Source organism: Monomorium pharaonis, chromosome 2 (genome assembly GCF_013373865.1).
Source record: "Monomorium pharaonis isolate MP-MQ-018 chromosome 2, ASM1337386v2, whole genome shotgun sequence".
Classification (NCBI taxonomy): domain Eukaryota; kingdom Metazoa; phylum Arthropoda; class Insecta; order Hymenoptera; family Formicidae; genus Monomorium; species Monomorium pharaonis.
Genome location: NC_050468.1, coordinates 5,293,026 through 5,312,957, shown reverse-complemented (window position 1 = coordinate 5,312,957; position 19,932 = coordinate 5,293,026). Strand labels below are relative to the sequence as shown.

The 19,932-nt window shown below is 30.8% G+C and overlaps 1 protein-coding gene across 3 annotated transcripts in view; it reads right to left on the bottom strand.

Moving 5' to 3' along the window:
• The window catches only part of LOC105833781 (histone deacetylase 5), a 90,959-nt gene extending 71,717 nt beyond the window's left edge, over nt 1–19,242 (bottom strand). For 2 of the 3 annotated variants that reach the window (XM_028194446.2, XM_028194445.2), the window contains exon 1: nt 18,625–19,241. The gene's annotated coding sequence lies outside the window, so the exon portion shown is untranslated. Of the gene's footprint in view, nt 1–18,624 lie in introns of all 3 variants that reach the window. The other variant, XM_012675757.3, reaches the window with a different exon arrangement.
• Nucleotides 19,243–19,932: the final 690 nt, after the last annotated feature.

The window sequence follows — 19,932 nt, the reverse complement described above, 5'->3', positions numbered from 1 at the left end:
GTACTTTTTGCACAAAAATATATTTATTATTCATTATAATTACTCTATTTTCAATCAAATCGTACCTTTCAATTACTCCTTCTTTAGCGATACAAATTTGTATAATAGATTAGAATCTTTCGGAATTGCATCAGGTAAAAGACCACTTCCAATTTCAAAGTTATAAATATGTCAACATCTTATTTTATTAAACAAATTTAAGCTACTGAAATTAATATTCTATTGTTTAGCATTGTTTATATTATATCAGAATACGGTAATTTCTTAAACTTCGATTAACTTAGATCAACTTAAATAACAGAACAATTGTAATATAGATCATAAAATAAATTTAATATTTTATTTGTAAATTAAGTTTATGTAAAATTAAAAAAAAAATTTTATATATAAAAATGTATTTTTTACACATTCTTATATAAATGTCAAACTTAGGCAAGAATTAATAAGTTAAAGTTTGTGTTTTAAAAAACACTAGTTAATCTTCAAAGCAAACTGTTGTTTTCAATGTAAATTGAGTTCTTGGTTTATTTATTTTACAGAATTATAGAAAAATAACAGTCAGCTATAATGTAGTAGGTACTTTATCTTTGAGATCAGATGCCAGCGCATGAGTTTAATAGCATATTGTGCAACAAGTGCGGGAAGTTCATAGGAAATCGGCTATTGTTCATAAGACATCGCACTGGTTGCACTCACCTTTGGTTCGTGCATCCACTTACCGCATTTGTGGGCAATAGCTGACTTTCCATACTTGTTATACAATACACTATTAATAATAATTAAAGATCAGAATTCTTTATAAGATTTATAGAGACTTAAAACCATAGAATTTCATACTAAAAATCAAATTTTTTTAAACTTTAGATGTCAAGTTGGTACATATTTTTAAAATTTCATTTTTTAAAATTAAATCTTTAATTTAATTAACCCTTACAGAACCGGTATGTTTTTGATCGACTTTTTTGTTTTTAGTACTAGAACTTTTTCATCAATGTCATTAGGTTGAATGGTGAAAATGCTGACCCCTCCTCGCGCCACTGTAGTAGTTTCTGGTCTTAAACGGAAAATTCATACCTGTTTCATCATTTTTTTTACTTTCGCTGGTTAAATAATAAAAAATATCGTAAGAATAATTGTTTAAGCAAAAAGTTAAGATAATATTTCATAAATAACTCGTGTAAAAACATTTTTACCACAGTTTATGTGGTTGGAATAAAAATTATTTATTTTATATTAATTTATTTTATAAACAGGGTAAGTATTTAAAATATGACGTTACTTTTATTGAAATCGCAACGAAATTTGTTTTCCCTTAATGCACACAAATTAAAAACGCCATTGGTCTTAATTTCACTTAATATCGGTTTTGTTTTTCACGTACATTCTCATTTTTATTTCTTCGTCGCAGAAATAAATATCTAACAAACCAGAAATGCAAATCTTTATTTTCTACTCTGTTATAAATATCTAAATCTTATATTGGCGAATAATGAGAGCCCTTTATCTTCTAGATTGGTCAAAAAATATAACAAAAAAAATCTATATTTTACTATACATATCCCTTATGTCACAGACGTAACAGAAAAATTAATAAAATTCTTTAAAAACATAAAAGTTTAATTTTGCTTTTTACGGTATCAATAAACATACTCAAAATTTTTTTCCCCGACTTACTTTAACCTTTGGCTAGCAGTTAGAAGATATCGGACCCTTTTTTTGATGCGTCGTTTACAATAGCAGTAAAAGTAGTAAAGGCTTAAGACGCCCATATTGGGCGTAGAGTAAGGTCATAAGCAAAATGGTTCAAATTCACTTTTTACGATCTCCTTTACTGTCCCAATAAGAATTCAGCTGTAAACACGAAAGCATGTGACAGCCGATGTAGTTATTTATGCAAGTTAAACTACAAGTGTTGGACACAAAAACTAATACTGTATTTGAGGTAAATGCCTTAAGGCCCTTACAGAATCAAGGTAATAGGAACAGAGAACAGAAATTATAAATAAAAAATTATCGTCCCCGACGAGCTTTTGATACACAATAACGAAATAGTGACAAGAATCAGCCATTGGCTCTTATTGCTATCACATTATTGTACATCAGAGACACATCGTAAATGATAATTTTTTATTCATAATTTCTGTTTCCTATTCCTATTACATATCTTCGGCATTGGACAAAGTCCTTTATTCTACGACCAAATATGAAGACTTACAATCTCAAACTACTACTCTTATTGCTATTGTAAATGACATAATATACTTTCTTACTCCACTTCTTACACTGAGAAAACAAAGCTTTTCGCACTTTCCAAATTAAAAATTTAAACATATGTACGATTATATTGTTCTACCTGATAATGATCTTGTATATCCTTAATGCAGCGCGCATCATTTTCTTTCGTATTATAGCATTTATAACATCACGCATTGTTAACTGCAGTGATTCATATTGGCACTTTTTTATATTTTGTTGATAAATTTCTAAATTTCTCTTATGTTAATTTTAATAACTATATAAATAAATGCACCATTTAATCACAATTTAAATATATACACTTATTCATTGATCCATAATCATCGAATACAACCTGAACTTCATGTTAATGAAATATAATAAAAAAATATATGATATATTTACTTAAAAATATTTTCTATATTTGTATATAATTTTAAATTATATCGAATTATATTTTCAACTAAATATTTTTAAATAAATTATATACCCGTACAAAAAATAAAATAATTTACGTAATTTAAAAAACATAATTTATTTTGTGTCATTAATTTATTAATTTACAAAATCGTATAAGAGATTGTAGTAAAATAAAAAATTAAATACTTTCCGCATTTATTACTCAATACATTACTCCACATGTTATGCAATGCCTTCTGTTATTGTCAAGATAGTAAGATGTTTTTGTTATATTACCGATTCAGAACGAATGATAGGTAAACGAAAGCGGAAAGAGGTTTCGAGGTTGGAAGATGGAATGTTCGGGAGAGGCAAGTAGTTAACCATTCATGTCGTAAATTGATCCCTTGACTTCGCCTAAGTGGCGCGAATGACTGCTATGACGTCATCCAGTGTTTCCTTTTCTTCTCTTTTATCATAAACTTTTTCCATGGACATATCCTTTCTCTTTTTCTCACTATTTAAAGTATTTAATCGATGTTAATGTATTAGTCATAAATTCATCTAAATTAAAACTTATATTCTTTTTCAATAATTTTAACATAACTGCGCAAAGATAATTAAACAACAATAAAATAATAATAATTATAACATTAATAATAAGTAATTCAGTTTATTAAAAACATATATAAACCTATCGATAGTGTTTAAACTTATTAATGTACAGCATAAATAGTTCACGCGTGTGATTGAATCTTTTCTCTTTTAGTGGTAACTACTTTACAAGTGGTTTTCTTGTCAAAATGGAAAACCTGCACCATTAGCGAGATGTTGTTTTCAACTTGGCTACCTTTATGCGCGAAGACTCGCATGAATACTGAGAGTGCTAAGGGCGATTACCATGGTATTCTAGTATGTCAAAGAAGAAAATTAAGATTAATCACTAGCATTATAAACGAATAGATATGATAATTGCAAATTAATTGTAAATAATCCAAATTTATTGTAAATAAAAAAATTCCTGAGAAAACAAGAAATAAATTTATTATACAATTTGTAATCTCTACAGAAATTTGTAATCTATTATAGGGTAAGTTAGGGTATGATGATTATACAGAAAAGATGGCCAATGGTTATCATTCCTCTAATAATTGCTAAATAATGTGTTCTCGTAATTAGTTTCAAAGATAATCAATATTTACTGTAGTTTATGTGCGTATACTATACGAAATAACGATATTGTGAATGTCAGATCATGCTTTTATTTTTGACTACCTGCAAAGTTTTTCATGTGTTCATTAGAAATTACCCCAATGTCGAATAAATTACAGTTGTGCTGTCGCAATGAACGTTACCCACGTAACAAAAGTATGTAAATTGTAATGTGTAATTACATTTTTTATTTCCTTTTCTATTTTTTAAATAAATACTATAATTATCTTTCATTCACAGTTTGGGCAAGATAGCCCATGACATTTCGGGATAAGTGTTTATGTATAGATTTTATTAAAAAAGACGAGAATTAAGTTGTGCACCTAATATTTTAATTTGACATATTATATATATATATATATATATATATATATATATTTTAGTAATGACAATGAGGTAAATTGATCCTACTTGTGTAAACATTTAATATAAAGAATGTTTAAAAATAAATTAAATATGTGATAATATATGGCAATAAAACTAAATATGTAAAATTGTAAGTTTTTTTATTATTCTATAAATGTTATACATAAAAAATGTATAGCCAACTTCTATAATACTATGGCCATCTATTCTCTAAAAGTTGTAAAAGATGACCAATGTCCATGTTTCAATATTTTGATAATAAAAAATTTTTATTTAGTATTTTCTCTTTAGTTAGTTTTACACACTTAAAGCTTCAGTAAAGTAATGTACTAAACGTTATTAAAAAGTAATAAAAATCAAAGTATGTTTTTTTGCATTTAAAAAAACTATGGCCATCTTACCCGAGTTTACCCTATATGTATATGTATATTAAGATATTAATACATACATATATAAATTTGTAACTATTACCGGGAGACCGGGAGAGACCGAGAGAAACGGGGAGAGACCGGGAGAGACCGGGAAAGACGGGGAGAGATGGGTAAAGACGAGGAGAGACCGGGAGAGACGGGGAGAGATGGGTAAAGACGAGGAGAGACCGGGAGAGACCGGGGGAGACGGGGAGAAACCGGGAGTGATGGGGAGAGACCGGGAAAGACTGGGAGAGACGGGGAGAGACCGAGAGAGACGGGAAGAGACCGGGAGAGACGGGGAGAGACCGGGAGAGACGGGGAGAGATGGGTAGAGACGGGGCGAGACCGGGAGAGACGGGGAGAGACCGGGAGAGATGAGGAGAGACCGGGAGATACTGAGAGAGACGGAGAGAAACGGGGAGAGACCAGGAGAGACGGGGAGAGACCGGGAGATACTGAGAGAGACGGAGAGAAACGGGGAGAGACCAGGAGAGACGGGGAGAGACCGGGAGATACTGAGAGAAACCGGGAGAGACGGGAAGAGACGGGGAGAGACGGGTAGAGACCGGGAGAGGCGAAGAATGTTTCTATTGTGTTTAAATTAAGGTAATAAGAAAAATAAAGATGGCTGTTATTTTATTGAAAAAAAGGAACTTATTTAAAACAGTCTTTTGAATGGATTTCTAAATCCATGACAGCTTTTAGAAAAAAATAACGAAATATTGATTCATAAAATTAATTAATAATAAATTAAATACATACACTCTAATTCAAAATGCTTAATTGAAAAAATGGGTATTTTAAAAAGAATTCGGTTTTTTTAATTAAAAATTATTCCAAAGTTTTAATAAAATAAGATTTATATTATATTATAATAAAAATACAAAACAATAAATAGAAACAAATTAATTGAATACAATGCCAAAGGTAATAAATAAATAAAGTAAGTTAGAAGTACGTGAATAAATGAATATTAGATTTATTAAAGATAGATACTTATTCAAAAATAAAAGAAAAAGAGCAACAGTAAAGCAAGGCTCTTGAAAGTTAAACAACGAAAGCAAAGAAAATTTGAAAAAAACGTAGCATAAGAATAGAGAGCCACAGCAACGCGTGGCAGGGCATAGCTAGTACATATATAAATTTGTAATCTTTACAGAAATCAAAAGGAAAATTCGAGAGTCTCAGATGCGCACAGATCGAAACAGACACCACCAATCAAATTATATAAATTTATCCTAATTTTCTCTCTTAATTATCTCTAACTAATTGAGCAATTTGGGACACTCCCGAAAATTCATGCGTTCTACATTGCGATCACGATATTGTAAGATAAACAATTCTTGCACGAGCAATTAAAAAATCCAATCAATACCAGATACATGGAAACTATGAGAAATACGGAAGTGGGAAGACTATAGATAATTGTATGTACATGCGGAATCGTGTGACGTGTTTCTTGAGGTAACCAAAGAAAGTATATATTCAAAGAGAAAAGTTGTGGCTAGTTCATTCCATGATTACAAACATGGCCATATACATGTTCACACGTACACAAGCTTATGGAACCTATTTGCTGGGACAAGGTATTATTAATTCACTAATTTGTCCAACATATTGTCGCGATATAACTGCAACCACAGTGACTAAATCAATTTTTCTTTAAAAGCGGTAACTAATATACGATAATGTAACCACCGAAAAACGTTATCCTAATATATCAACATCTGAATTGAAATAAATAATGCTGGTAACTTGTCAAAATATTAGAGTGCAGAACACGAATGTAAAACTAACAGCAAATTTTGATGTACAAGTTCAAGATTTCATTTTATCATAGATCTAGAAATTGTTGTTTTTTTTAAGTAAATAAGAGTGTAAGAGTATATATGTTCCTCAAATAAAAAATTTATGGTAACAAAATTTAATATTTTTTAATTTTTTAAATACAATCTAAATGTGATATTTTCCAAAAATATATGAAATCTATGAATTGCGTTAATTTGAAAGAGACTGTCTCTCTCTCTGTGTGTGTGTGTGTGTGTGTGTGTGTGTGTGTGTGTGTGTGTGTACACACACACAGAGACACACACGTTTCCTTAAAACATAATTGTCGTTCAATAAAACACTACTATTCTTGAATAAAAAATAGTGGTATTTTTTTTTCCCCATTCAAGAGTCTTTCTATTTCAAGTAAAATGAAACCTAAATAATACATATTTTAAAAAAAACTAAACTGACATACAAAACTTGGCAGGTCTGAATCGCATTAAATAATTTTATTTAATAGAAATAAAAAGTAAAAATTTGATATTTTTAACCTATTTTCGTAAAATATTTTATCTGAAAATTTCTCAAATCTTAAAGTCTATAGCAGGTATTCGTAATTCGTTGTTATATTTAAGATCGCCTTAAGTTTATTTTCAGATATTGTATGGATTTTTTTCATTAGTTACAGAGTATCTGAAGATAAACTTAAGATCTTATATTTAAGATTAAACTATAAATATATACCGACTTATATTTTTTTATCTGTTTGGATAAGCACTAAAAGGTTTCAAATGTAATAACTATAATTGTAAAACTTAAATATTTAATAACCAGTATTGTAATACATTAATTCTTGTTTATACGACTATTTACTATATTTAGGTTCACAAAACTCCATAGCTTTCTTTAGAAAAGAATTCTTTAGAAAAGATGCTATTACATTCTGAAAAATCTTTGCTTTAAAATAACTGACTTGGGTTTAAAATTAAATTGTATAAAAAATATTACACTAATTAAAAATAAATTCTGTAGAAGAGATTGTAAAAAAAATACCTATAATCTTCTTATAATGTTCTTTGATTCTGACACATAAAAAAAATTACAAGTTATTGAAACTCGTTCCAGTTTAAATTAGATTAATAAAATTAATAAAAAATCAATTTTATGTGTTTTTTGTAACTGTTTTTGTAGAATCTGTTTCACTTAGTCAACATTTAATAATTTTTATAAAAATTTATTGTAATTGTGTGTTATATGATGTATTTATTTTGAATTTTGAATTATATTTGAAGTTAGCGACTTCAAAAATCTTTTAACGGGCATTTCGACATCTATACATAAGTTAACCTTTAAGTTTTATCATTTTGGCACAACGTGACTCGATCAAGTTTGACGGGCAGTTTAGCATCCTTTTAAATGCACAAATTTCAATTCAAGTATTTATATAGTTAATTGAAGTATGTAAATACTTAAATAGACAATTTAATGTAGTTAAAAAATTTAGTCAAGTAACAACTTTTTTTCTTGGTGTAAGAATATTTTGCAATTTATTAATCTAATAAACTGCGGTTTTTATAATATTTCGAAATTATTATAGAGATGACTAAATTTATCTCTTTATATGCTCGCCTTTGTGTTTTCTATTGTTTTCTACCAAATTAAGCTACGGTCAACGAGCTCGTGTATCAACTGCTCGACGAGGCGAATGAAAGGCGAGGGAAAAATCAACGAGGCCGAAAAAAAAGAATCCTTCGCCCAATAAACGGCGACTCCTACGCTTTTCTCGTCCTCACACACATTGCTATTTTTGCGGTCCCATACAAAATTTGCCGCCGTTTTGCACATTTCACTTTCGTGTCTATAAATATATATATTCGTCACACAACTTTACGAATGCGCGGATAAACATACATGTATAATATATCCTACACACTAGCAACACAAAACAAGTTTTAAATATGCGCAAACATAGTGCAGCGAGTGTAAAGATAAGCCTCGGCATCTCATCACGCGTCATACGGTACATATTAAATTCTTGAAGACACCTAAATATATAAATGGACGCGGCACCATATACCGATGGATTTACAAAGGCAAAAGTTTCTACGTGAACGGTGTTTAATTTAATTTCGTATCGGTGTTAGAAAATTTTGCGCGTGTGATATAATATTTAATAGCATAAAAGAAAACTTTAAAAAATCTTTTTGAAGACATCAGACAAAATAAATTTTTTTCACTTAATCGATTCTCTTCGCAACAATAAACAAAAATAAAAATAAAAAGATATTTTTTTCCCGTAATTACAATATGAGAAGTCCTTCTACCAGCAAAGAATATAATTCAATTTTAAAAAAATTTTATTATTATAGTGTAATTCTACGTCAGTAGTCTGTATTTACATCGGTTTGCAACTCTTTCGACTAGATTTCCCAGTTGACGCCCACTCTTTACCGGTCACGTAGTAGCAACGACTTGCCGATTGTAACTAAGATTTGACGTTCCTGAAACGCTTTGTCTTAAAAATAGTGCAAAATATAAATCCTTTGTCGAGCTGTTATTAAAACTTTTTAAATAATTTTTATTTTTTAATCTGTGTAATTTTAAATATTAGTAATGGAACTTGGAAAGTATGAATTTTATAATACTTATCTGTTCGCAACTTTGAAGTCAAAACAAATATAAAACTTTTGTTTAAACTTTTTTCTCTCACTGTTTAGAACGTTTATTTCACAAAATAAAAAAAAAACTTTTTTCAAGAAGTGATTTTACTCTCTCAATCATAATTTAACATAAACAAAAAATAATTTTAAGTTATATATTCAATATAATTAACATACTACTCTATATTAGAATCAAGAAATAAATTACTGTATTTGTACGCAGTTTCAGAATTTTCTGAATTTCCGAGAGTTGTCTAATTTCCTTTGTTACGTGTAATCATTACCACGTAATCGGAAATATTTACGCAGTGCGAAGATTTACAAAGAAGCTAAAAAAAAATATGAATAAAGAAAACTTGCTCTGTTATATGCTTTTATGTTACGTAAGTACTGTATTGTGATTTCAGTTCTTTACTGTTAATATATACGATCGTGAATCGGTTGAATTGATTTCTTGATTATGTATTACGCGGTCACGTGTATATTCGTGATCATGTATTACGGCCTACATAAAATAATTACTGTAGAAAATATAAAAGTCTTAATGGTTATTTCAATATAAAAGAATAAAGACATAGTAAAGAATGAATACAACAACATACAAGTGTTTAGCTATTCTTTATTTAGTTTGATATCTCCCGTTTGGGACACATGGCATTTTTAGTGCGCGGTATTTACTCTGAGGGAAAAATGTTATCAATTATAACCTACTTTGTAGTCAACGATTAAGTAATCAAATTATTTGGATTACTCGTAACATTAATTTTACGTTTATTTTTTTAAATTGATTCTGTAACTTGCAATTAGCTATTTTCTATTTCAAAGATTTTCAAGTTATATTAGTTATATTTCAAGTTATATAGTTAAATATATTAGTTATATTATATATATTAGTTATATTTCAAGTTATATATAGTTAAATCTCTCAATTAGTTCCGTTGATATCCAGTAAAGATAATTACGCCAAAATAATTTTTACTTAAATGACACTAACCAAAATATTAAGATGCTTAACTACTAAAAAAAAAACGGGCAAAAATTCCCAGAGTATGCAGTACGAATGTTCTGTAATTGGGAGGTAACACTTGCGCCTGCACAAAGCACACAAAATGCACGTATCTGCACTTTACTGCTATTTCCACATACTTTAATATTGCATTATTATTACTTCGTGCGTGAGTGTGTATGTTCATGCAATGTTTACAATGTTGGAAGTGGGGACACATCACATAAATACTTATTAGCATCAATATTATTAAATTAATCATCAATTTAATATTGTGATATTACTATTTCCGTTCATTTTAAAAACTGCGGTTCAAGATTGAATGCCTCAAATAAAAAAAATCTAGTAAATGTATATAAAATTCCACGAGTAATGATTTGTGCACTAAAATTCGTCATAACTGTTATTGATCTTTCTTGATTGTAATTATTATAAAAATTAGAATACGTTACTAACTCGGTAGATACAATTAATATGTTTTTTATTCTGTCTTATATGATTTTTACTATTTCATACTTTGTCCTATAGACAAGTGTATCATTTTACTGTTATCATTTCACTGTACTCTCACGTTTATGTTTAAAATTGCAATATAAAAAAATAAGAGAAAAATATAAATAAAACAAATAAATTATACAAAATAATTTTATATATAGAATGCCACAACATGTATAACTATTTAATATTATTAATAATACTTTGTATATATTATTAATATATATATTATTATTGTTTCAACTATACAATTTGTAAACAAATTTTATAAAAATATTACTTATAAATATAAAAATTTTATTTTTAACTTATTTTAAAAAGATCAGAAATAATAGCGTATAAATTTAAAATATATTTTATATAATTAAATAATATAATTTTACAATTATAAACAACTCAGGACCAAATATTAATATTTACTTCGACAGAAAAGTTCTTTGAGAAATACAGTGTGTAAAAATCAAAATTACTCCAATATCTAAGCGCATAAAGCGTACAAATTTTGAAGTTCTTTACGAAAAGAAGAATTTGTGATATTTGACAGATTCTTGTAAATTCCAATTTGAGATAAATTTTTAAATAATAATTTTGCACTTTAATGCTTTTTTAAAGATTACGAAGAATATCTTTTTAAGCATTTCAGGTTTGTTCCCTTTGTAAGTTGGAAGTTGTAAAAAAATAAAATTTTTTACAACTGAAATTATCAAGTCTGTTAAAACTTTCAAGATTAACTGTGTGAAAAGTTGACGTTTAAAACTATGTCAACATTCGTTAACTTAATAAACAAATTCATTAATGATAGTTTACGATCACAAAGACAGTAAAAACAAATTTGTAAAAAAAGCAATGCGCGAATCATGCGGTTTACGAGAGGGGAAAGTTTGTATATCATGCTTCTCTCTTTTTCTTTTTATCTATCTTGTATGTTGCGTGCGTGCACGCAGATTACATGGACTTCAGAAGCAAGTTTATTCAACTTTAATGTTATAAAATGCCGCGACGAGTCGATGACGGTATGTGCCGTGAAGAATTTCAGAAATCAAGGGAGTGCTCACAAGCGGTGGGATTTTAATTCCCTCGTGTCAACTTCGATATATGCGGCTCGGAAAACATATTAGATAGTAGAAGCATCGTAGATGTGTGTGTAATATTTCATATTTAAAACTTTTCTTCCTAAACATAATAGAATAAGAATAAATAAAATAAACGCAAAATGAAAAATAAGAGTAATTTAAGTGTAACCAAATATTATTACATAACTTAGCATATTATATAAGTTGGCATCATATAATCATAAGATCTGTGAAGATATTATATCTTCACAGATCTTATGATATAACTTATAATTAGATAAAAATATATTTTATAATTAGATACATTATAATTCTTATTAAAAAGCAAAAGTTTTTAAATAAAAAAATTAAAATATAAGTAATATTATAAATGTAAGTAATATAACAGTTTTCGTGAATTAAATTACGTTTTTTACGGATGCAAATAAAAAAAATTTTATGTCTTCAAATAAACTTTACTTATATATGTACACAGAAAAAAAGTAATATAGCCAATAACATATGTAATTGCGGGTTGCCAACTATAAAATACTCAATACAATAATATTTGCAGTTAATGCAAGTACAATGTTAATACTGCAATAGCATATATTATTGTATTGAGTATATCTGTTTATTGGCAGCCCGCAACTACATATCTTATTGGATATATTACTTTTTTTTTTCAGTGTAGGTATAATAAATAAGATTGGTGTCATAATTATCAAAAAATTTAATTTTAATGTTTCAAGCGTGCACGCTATATATTTAAGTTCAAATTTATTTTCATTACTATTAAAGTTAGATAAAATTAGAATATTTTTAATTTTTATAAATCTTATAAATGTACATCTTTAATTTTACGAGCATTTTTATAAAATGTCTCGAATTACAATTTGTGAAAAGCTTACAAATTGTGGCAGATTTTACAAACATTGTTCAACTTTATATGTGTCTATCGATTACAAACACGCGCGCATCGAATCTGTGGAAGATTCCAATATTGCGTACTTGTAGATCCGCTTAATCCAATTAAACCAAATATCTCAACCGCTAATTGGTCCGTTAATATAATCTGCGTTGTATACAAACATATTGTTGCGTACGAAATTATGTGAAATGAAATTAATGGTATTATTATACAAATTGCATATACAATTAATTTCAACACTTTATCTATTATTATTTCATATAATGTTTTTTGCACGACATCAATAAAACATTTTTACCTTTCTGTCGCCGCGATGAGCGAGAAAAGTAAACAGAAAAGAATAAACACTAACCAACGTCATTTAAGTTAGCGAAACATAATAGCAGAATCAAATCTATAAATTAATATTTTCACTTGTTGCTAAAAAGTTGCTAAAACAAATATGTTGCTCTGTAAGTTTGTTTTTAAAAAACAATGTTCCACTAAAGGAAGATTAAGTTAGAACAATATATATAACAATATATATATAGAACAATATATATAACAACAAAAATATACGTAATAATATGAGAATTTGTTGCGCTAAAAATATCCAATTTATTGCTCCTAAAATTAATTTAAACATTAAAAAATCGTATAGTCTACAAAATTACAAAAGTAAACTATTTGTCGCCCTTTTAAATTTCATACTGAGACAATGTCTAAATTTGTTGCTCTCAAAATATCCAAATTTAAAACCGCTCTTTAGCTTCTTGTAGGTTCCGAGGCAGCAGACAATAAAAACAGAAAATTATAAATTATAGTTCCTATAAACTCTATTATGAATAAGAAATTACCGCCCTCAGTGAGCTCTCGATGCACAATGACGTAATAGCGACAGGAATCAACCGCTGGTTTTTATTGCTATCATATTATTACATGTACATCAGAGACACATCAGAGAAAGCGATAATTTCTTATTCATAATTTCTATTTTCGGTTCTTATTACCTGTTTCCTGGAATTGTGTAACGACCTTTACTCCCGGCAATCGTTCCATAGTATTTTGCCTATCATCCTATGCCTATAAAGCTTATAACATGTTGTACCGATCTTTTTAATGCATTCTTGTTTCTTATTATAAAATATGAATATAACATTTATTTTAACATATATTTCCAGTTTTTTAGTAAGATATTATTTATGGATTTTCGGTCAGATAAGATTATCGAAATGTTAATCATGTGTCTATGAGCGATGCAAATGTCAAGTGATTCGTTTTTCGTGCGCGTGAGGACGCGAGAAAACATTTACGTAACGATGCCGAAATATTGTCATTTTCAATTCTACGCGTGAACATTTGATTCGACAAATCGTTATTATATATTGCTGTTGTTGCAACGTAACTCGCGTGCGTAAATCTTTCTCGGTATGCTTATGCCACATCGTATCCGTTCGTTGACCGCTGAATGACAACGACGTTCGTCGTACGAAGTGACGTCTGAAATCGATGGATCAAACTCGGAACTCGTTCGATCGTCACGTCGTGTATACAGCCGCTTTTCATTCATCGAGGTCGGATAAAAATGCTGATTCTTTATATTCAGCAGTGAGCAAAGTAAATCGTCATACCACCGCCATATACAACGTAATTTTTTACAATATTTCCAAAACATAAAAATTTTACTTTACATACAGTCGCAACAGTAACAAAATTATTTTAAAAAAACTTGCTATAAAATTAAAAATAATCGTCACATAAATATTTGATAAGTTATTTAAATAAAACAAAATAGTAGATCAAATCTCTTTCTCTCTTCAATTAGCTTCTATCCATTAGTTTTTTTTTTAATTGTGATTAGTATGATTTATTAATTAAAATATTTTTATATTAAGTTATATGTATTTTATATTAAGTTCCTATAAACTCTATTAGGAATAAGAAATTATCATCCCCATATATATTTTTAGTGTTAGAGATTAGTAATTTTTACAATTTTTTTCTATTAAATAAAGTCAGGGATAGTAAATTTAATTAAATAATTTACATTTTAATCTTTTATCATAAAGCCTGTATTTTTCAATGCAACAATAAACAAAACAAAAAACAAATTTAGAAATATAAATCTAAAAATGTCTAAAAATAAAATAATATATCATAAATTGTACTATGTTTAATTCCTTTGCAAATCCAACTAATTTCTGCATATTTATACACACTGCATATTTATGACGATTTTTTTCCAAATATTCAAATAAATGACTAACAAATTAATAATGTTACATCTATCAAATTATACCCTGGTGAAAATAAAAATCCGAACGTGAGTCAAATGTAAGGGAAAAGTGATAGAAATGTAAATGAAACTTTTATGAAGCATAAATTGAAACAGTGAAATGTAAAAGAAGTAGTTCTTACAACGCTTCTTTTACATTTCATTGTTTCAATTTACATTTTACAGAAGTTTCGTATACGTTCCTATTATCTTTCCCTTACATTCAACTTACGCTGCAATTTATATTTTCACCAGGGCATGATTATGTTCTGCAATCTTCCTGATGAGAAAAATCAATTGCCATTTCAGACAGCAAGGTGTATAATATTATTGTCAGATACATGCACTTGGCGTGCGCCACTACAGTATGTATTGATTGATGAGTATATATATATTAAAGCGTAATTAGAGTATTAATATTAAAATATTAATGTTAAAATATTTTCATACACATCGTCAAGATTAATTAGGATTGGAAATTAGTCATTACAAAAATAACAAATTAGTTTTTTTTCAAAATTGTGATGTTAAAGTATTCAGAATTAAGAGGATAGATATACAATTTTTTTCAAATCTTATATATTAATTAAATCAAAATATATTAATCAAACATGCTTTTTTTAGATATCAAAATGGTCTATAAAACTATTCACGTGAGAAATAATAAATTACTTTAGCATATTGCAATTTAATGTTACAAATTTGTTTTTTCTACAAATTGTGCATTTTTTAAACAATAAAGTTAAATATTTCTCTTAGAATAAAATATGTTATTTTAAAGCATTATTAAAATAATCTGTTATTACATTTTCAGAATTTCCTAATTAAAATTTTATATGTACCAAAATGTTTATTTCATTAAAAAACAATATATATAAGAATATAAGAAATTTTTGAAATTAATTTTCTTTCTGGGAATAAGGCTAAGAATATTAATATGTTCCATACATTTAATGTGTAAGATTAATGTATAAATAAGACACTTTTTAATTATTTATAACACTGCAGTTATAAGAGCTAGATAGTTTTTTCAAATTTTCTAAAAATGAGATTTTTTACTTGTGCTGCTTTTCAAATTACTAATTCAAACGATTAAAGAACTTTTTGTTGAACTTTTAGAAATAAAATATAAACTCTAGTTTTCACATACATTTGTTAATTTAAATAAGAGCACATGATTCGTTGATACAACTTGATCAATCCTTTCTACTTTTTATTCATGTTTTATAAAATCGCCTGGTTTCCAAGTGGCAGTTCTTAAAAAAATGTATTATAACATTTCCTTAGTTAAATGATCATTTGATAAGTTTCAGAATAACAAAATAATTGTAAATTATAGGATTCCGAACAAAAAAAATCATATTTAATTTTCAATTTACTACTAATTTTTTAATAAATTATTGTATAATTCTGAAGGAATTAATAAAGTATAGAAGCGTTTTGTTGATGCCAATGCCAACTTATAAAACGCTACATTTGTATTTTGAATCATCTTTAATCTCGGTAAAACATTGTGTCTAAAACATTATTATTTTTTAGATAATATTAGTAAATTATCAGCAATTTCTTCGAAAGAAAAGTTATATTGTTGCATAAATTAAATTACATTATGAATTATATTCGTCATTAAATAATAAGGTTAGTCATCCTGGCTTGACAACTACTATTGTAATTTTTAGAGTATTATAATTTTATTATACATTCATTAGTGATGATACATATGCACGTTTTGTTTGTAGTTGTGCATTGTTGCTAAATTTCGGGAGGTACGTATCACCAAGAATAACATTTTCTCGAAATTCACGTATTGGAGACAATTTTTTTCTCAAATTACACGATAAATTGATCGTACTTCGTAGACTATATTAAAAATTCTAGTTACATTAGTGTTTCTTATTTTGTTCTTACGTAAGGGCTATTATAATAGATAAATCAATATGTGCGTTGTTTATAATAAGAGCACAATTACAGACGACACTGTAAAAAAAATATGTAAAATTATTTAGTGATTAGTGCGTGGGAGTGAGGAATAGATAATTTAAATTAGAATCAATCTATATTGAGTTTAATGCCGACAAAACTTTTATTTCGCCCGGCATCGTTTTCGATCCTTTGTTCCCCTTTCAGTGAAATCGCATCTTTTGAGAATCTCGATTTCAAACTCACGAGATTATTTAATAAAATATATCGTGTCAATCGCTTGTTGCTCTATTTTCGTGTATATACAATCGAATGCTCGATACATTCGTCGCAATTTCCATTGCGTTTCTTATCTCTCTGCACTGGCGGCACGAAAGAAATTCACGAAAATCTAATTTTAGGCCGTTTCTATTTCCGACCATTTCAAAATCATATTGTTGTCTTCGCTCGTTGCCGGTCTTTGTTGTGCTCGCGTTATTATCGTTCGTCATCTATGTTCCCAAACATTACTCTCGACCTTGTCTCGGTTTCGCGGGTAAGTGGCAATGCGATTGCCACAATTGCATAAATAATATGTATAAAGTTTCCACGATGGATAGTGAAATATATAAAAATTGTTAAATATTGTTATCCTTAATTATGCAAATGTATTTCTATATCAAACAAAAAATTATATATATTTGCACAATTAGAAGTGAAAATACAAAAAAAAAAATTTTATGTATTTAACCACTTGCACTATAAATTATGTAATTTTACATAATTTTCTTACAGTGGAGCGTATACGCTTCATAGAACTCTTCTTTAAAACGGTACGGTAGATTAAGTTTCTTTTTTTTTCCACATACAGAAATAATGTACGTACATTAATGAGCATTTCAGCAAAATACAATTGGCAATTATTTGCGAAATTCCGTGATACATCTTTAATAGCCGACTGCCACGCACCCACTCTCGGCGACGCGTAAGTGAGCGATCGACTCTGAACCCCGAACGTGGGCGTTGCACACAACAGGTGTTTCCTGCATGCGGAGCGTTTTCCTGCCACCCGAGAGGGCAGCCTCACTCTTTCTCTCCTATCGACCCTCTCCCGCAATCGGATCGTCGCGCGAGTGTACGTCGTGTTTTTGCTACCGACACACACACAACAAACACACACACACACACACACACACACACGTTCAGCGCGACAATCATGCTTTCCCGATTTTCCCGTTACTCCGTGATTTTTCTTTCGTACTGTACTTAATTCGTCCCAGTAGCTTGAATTCGAGACTCGACTGGGACGTGAAAACGCGTCTCGCGTCGTCGCCGTGGACCTTTATCGGTCCACTCGCGAGGCATTGACGTTCGTCTCTCCGCGGAGGAAAAAAAAGAGGCGTATTATCGCGAAACAGAAGCGCCATACGTACAGATCCGTCCATTAATATTCCGACGCGACGGATCTAGCTAGGCGAAGGCGCATCACCCACGGTGAGGGAGATGTGTGCGTTTCTCGCCTTTGCTCCATTTGCTATCTCTGCACCACGACATGCACTGTCAAGCGTATTTATTCGAGTGAAAAGTTCTCTGGAATGCGGTGCGGCACGAGAAACATAGAGATCGCACGGAACGCGCGCGCGCGCCCGCGCGAGCGCAAAGGCGAGGGCACGAGGAGGGCAATATGTAATCCCCCGCGGATCCCAGCAACGACGACCTGTCGTTGCTTCTCGCTCGTTGCGACATCGCTCTCCGCGAAATCGCAAAAATATGGCCGCCGCGCTGGCAACCGCGATCGCGTTCCCGAATAATCACACACGACACACGCGCGCGCGCGCGCGCACACACACACATACACGCACACACACACATACATACATACACACCCACACACACTATACACGAAAAAAAAGGATAAGTTCCTCCATTTACCTCTCGTGCAGTGTTCACTCCAAACCTCCGTAGTTCTCCACTAGGCAATTCAGCTTCTAGCAACACGCGAAAAGTGGAGAGAGAGAAAGGGAAAGAGGGAGGAGAGGGAAGGAGGGAAAGAGAGAGGGAGACAGATCCGATGATACTTCGAATTCACGTTACACAGGGCCGCGTTCTCCGTTCTCGCACCGCTCTCTCTCTCTCTCTCTCTCTCTCTTTCTCTCGCAGCGACCCGACTTCCCGCACCGCACGATCTCACGCACGTCGGACGGTCGCAACTGTCATTTTTCGTCAGTCACAGGCACACGATGATATACCCCGACTTGCGACGTCACTCACAGCGAGAGACGGACGACGCGGTACGCGCGAGAGCGTGCGCGATCCGCATCGACGACGGCGGCGGGCGACACGACGCGGCGCGGCGCGGCGCGGAGCGGCGCGGCGCGCGCGGAGCAATGTTGCTAGTTGTTGCACTCGGGGAAACGCACTCGCGGCGACTCGCTGCTACACACGCGGGACGTAGATTGCATCGACGGATGCGGGAACGGAGCACGGCGATCGAGCGCGGTAACGACGGCAGCAGCGATCAGGCATACGTCACGCGATACGCAAGGAGGTACTGCGGAATACTGCATCGCGCGGCTGCGTCGCACCACTCGCACCTCGCACCTTGCCCTCGCACCACCTCGCACCCCGTGTCCCGTGTCTCCCGCGCACGCGCGCGACCACCGCGCCGCCGCATGGCCGCCGTCGCAGGCACGATTTTATTTATAGAGATCCAGCATTGTTGTGTCCACATCATCTACGCGTTCCTTCCTTCGCGTCCAGGATCGGCCCACGTTGCTCCGGTGCCACGGCTTCTTCGTCTCGCTTCCGGCTAACTGTGAGGTAAACGCGAATAATGTAATAAAATCTGATGGGATTCACTTGTTGTAAGCTTTTGCCGAGCTACCTTACCGTTGCTCACTTTGGTCGCAACGGACTTGTTTTTATGGAACGTTAAAATGTAATATTATATACCTAATATTATATACCTATATACGTAAATGCGTTATGTTTTTATTGCATACACTTTAGAATTTTATGTATAAAATGTTTGTATAAGATACTTTTGCGTTTTATATCTAATCGAGAGGATTGAGAAACGTTATCTTATAAAAATTACGAGTACCGTTACCGTTATTTTTCGCTAAGTGCAATTTCTTACTGTTATTCGTTATCAATTCTAAAATAATACGTTATCGTTACTTTTTCACAAAGTTGTGATCTTGTTTTTAGCATGGCATTCAATCATTTATGTTACTGTAA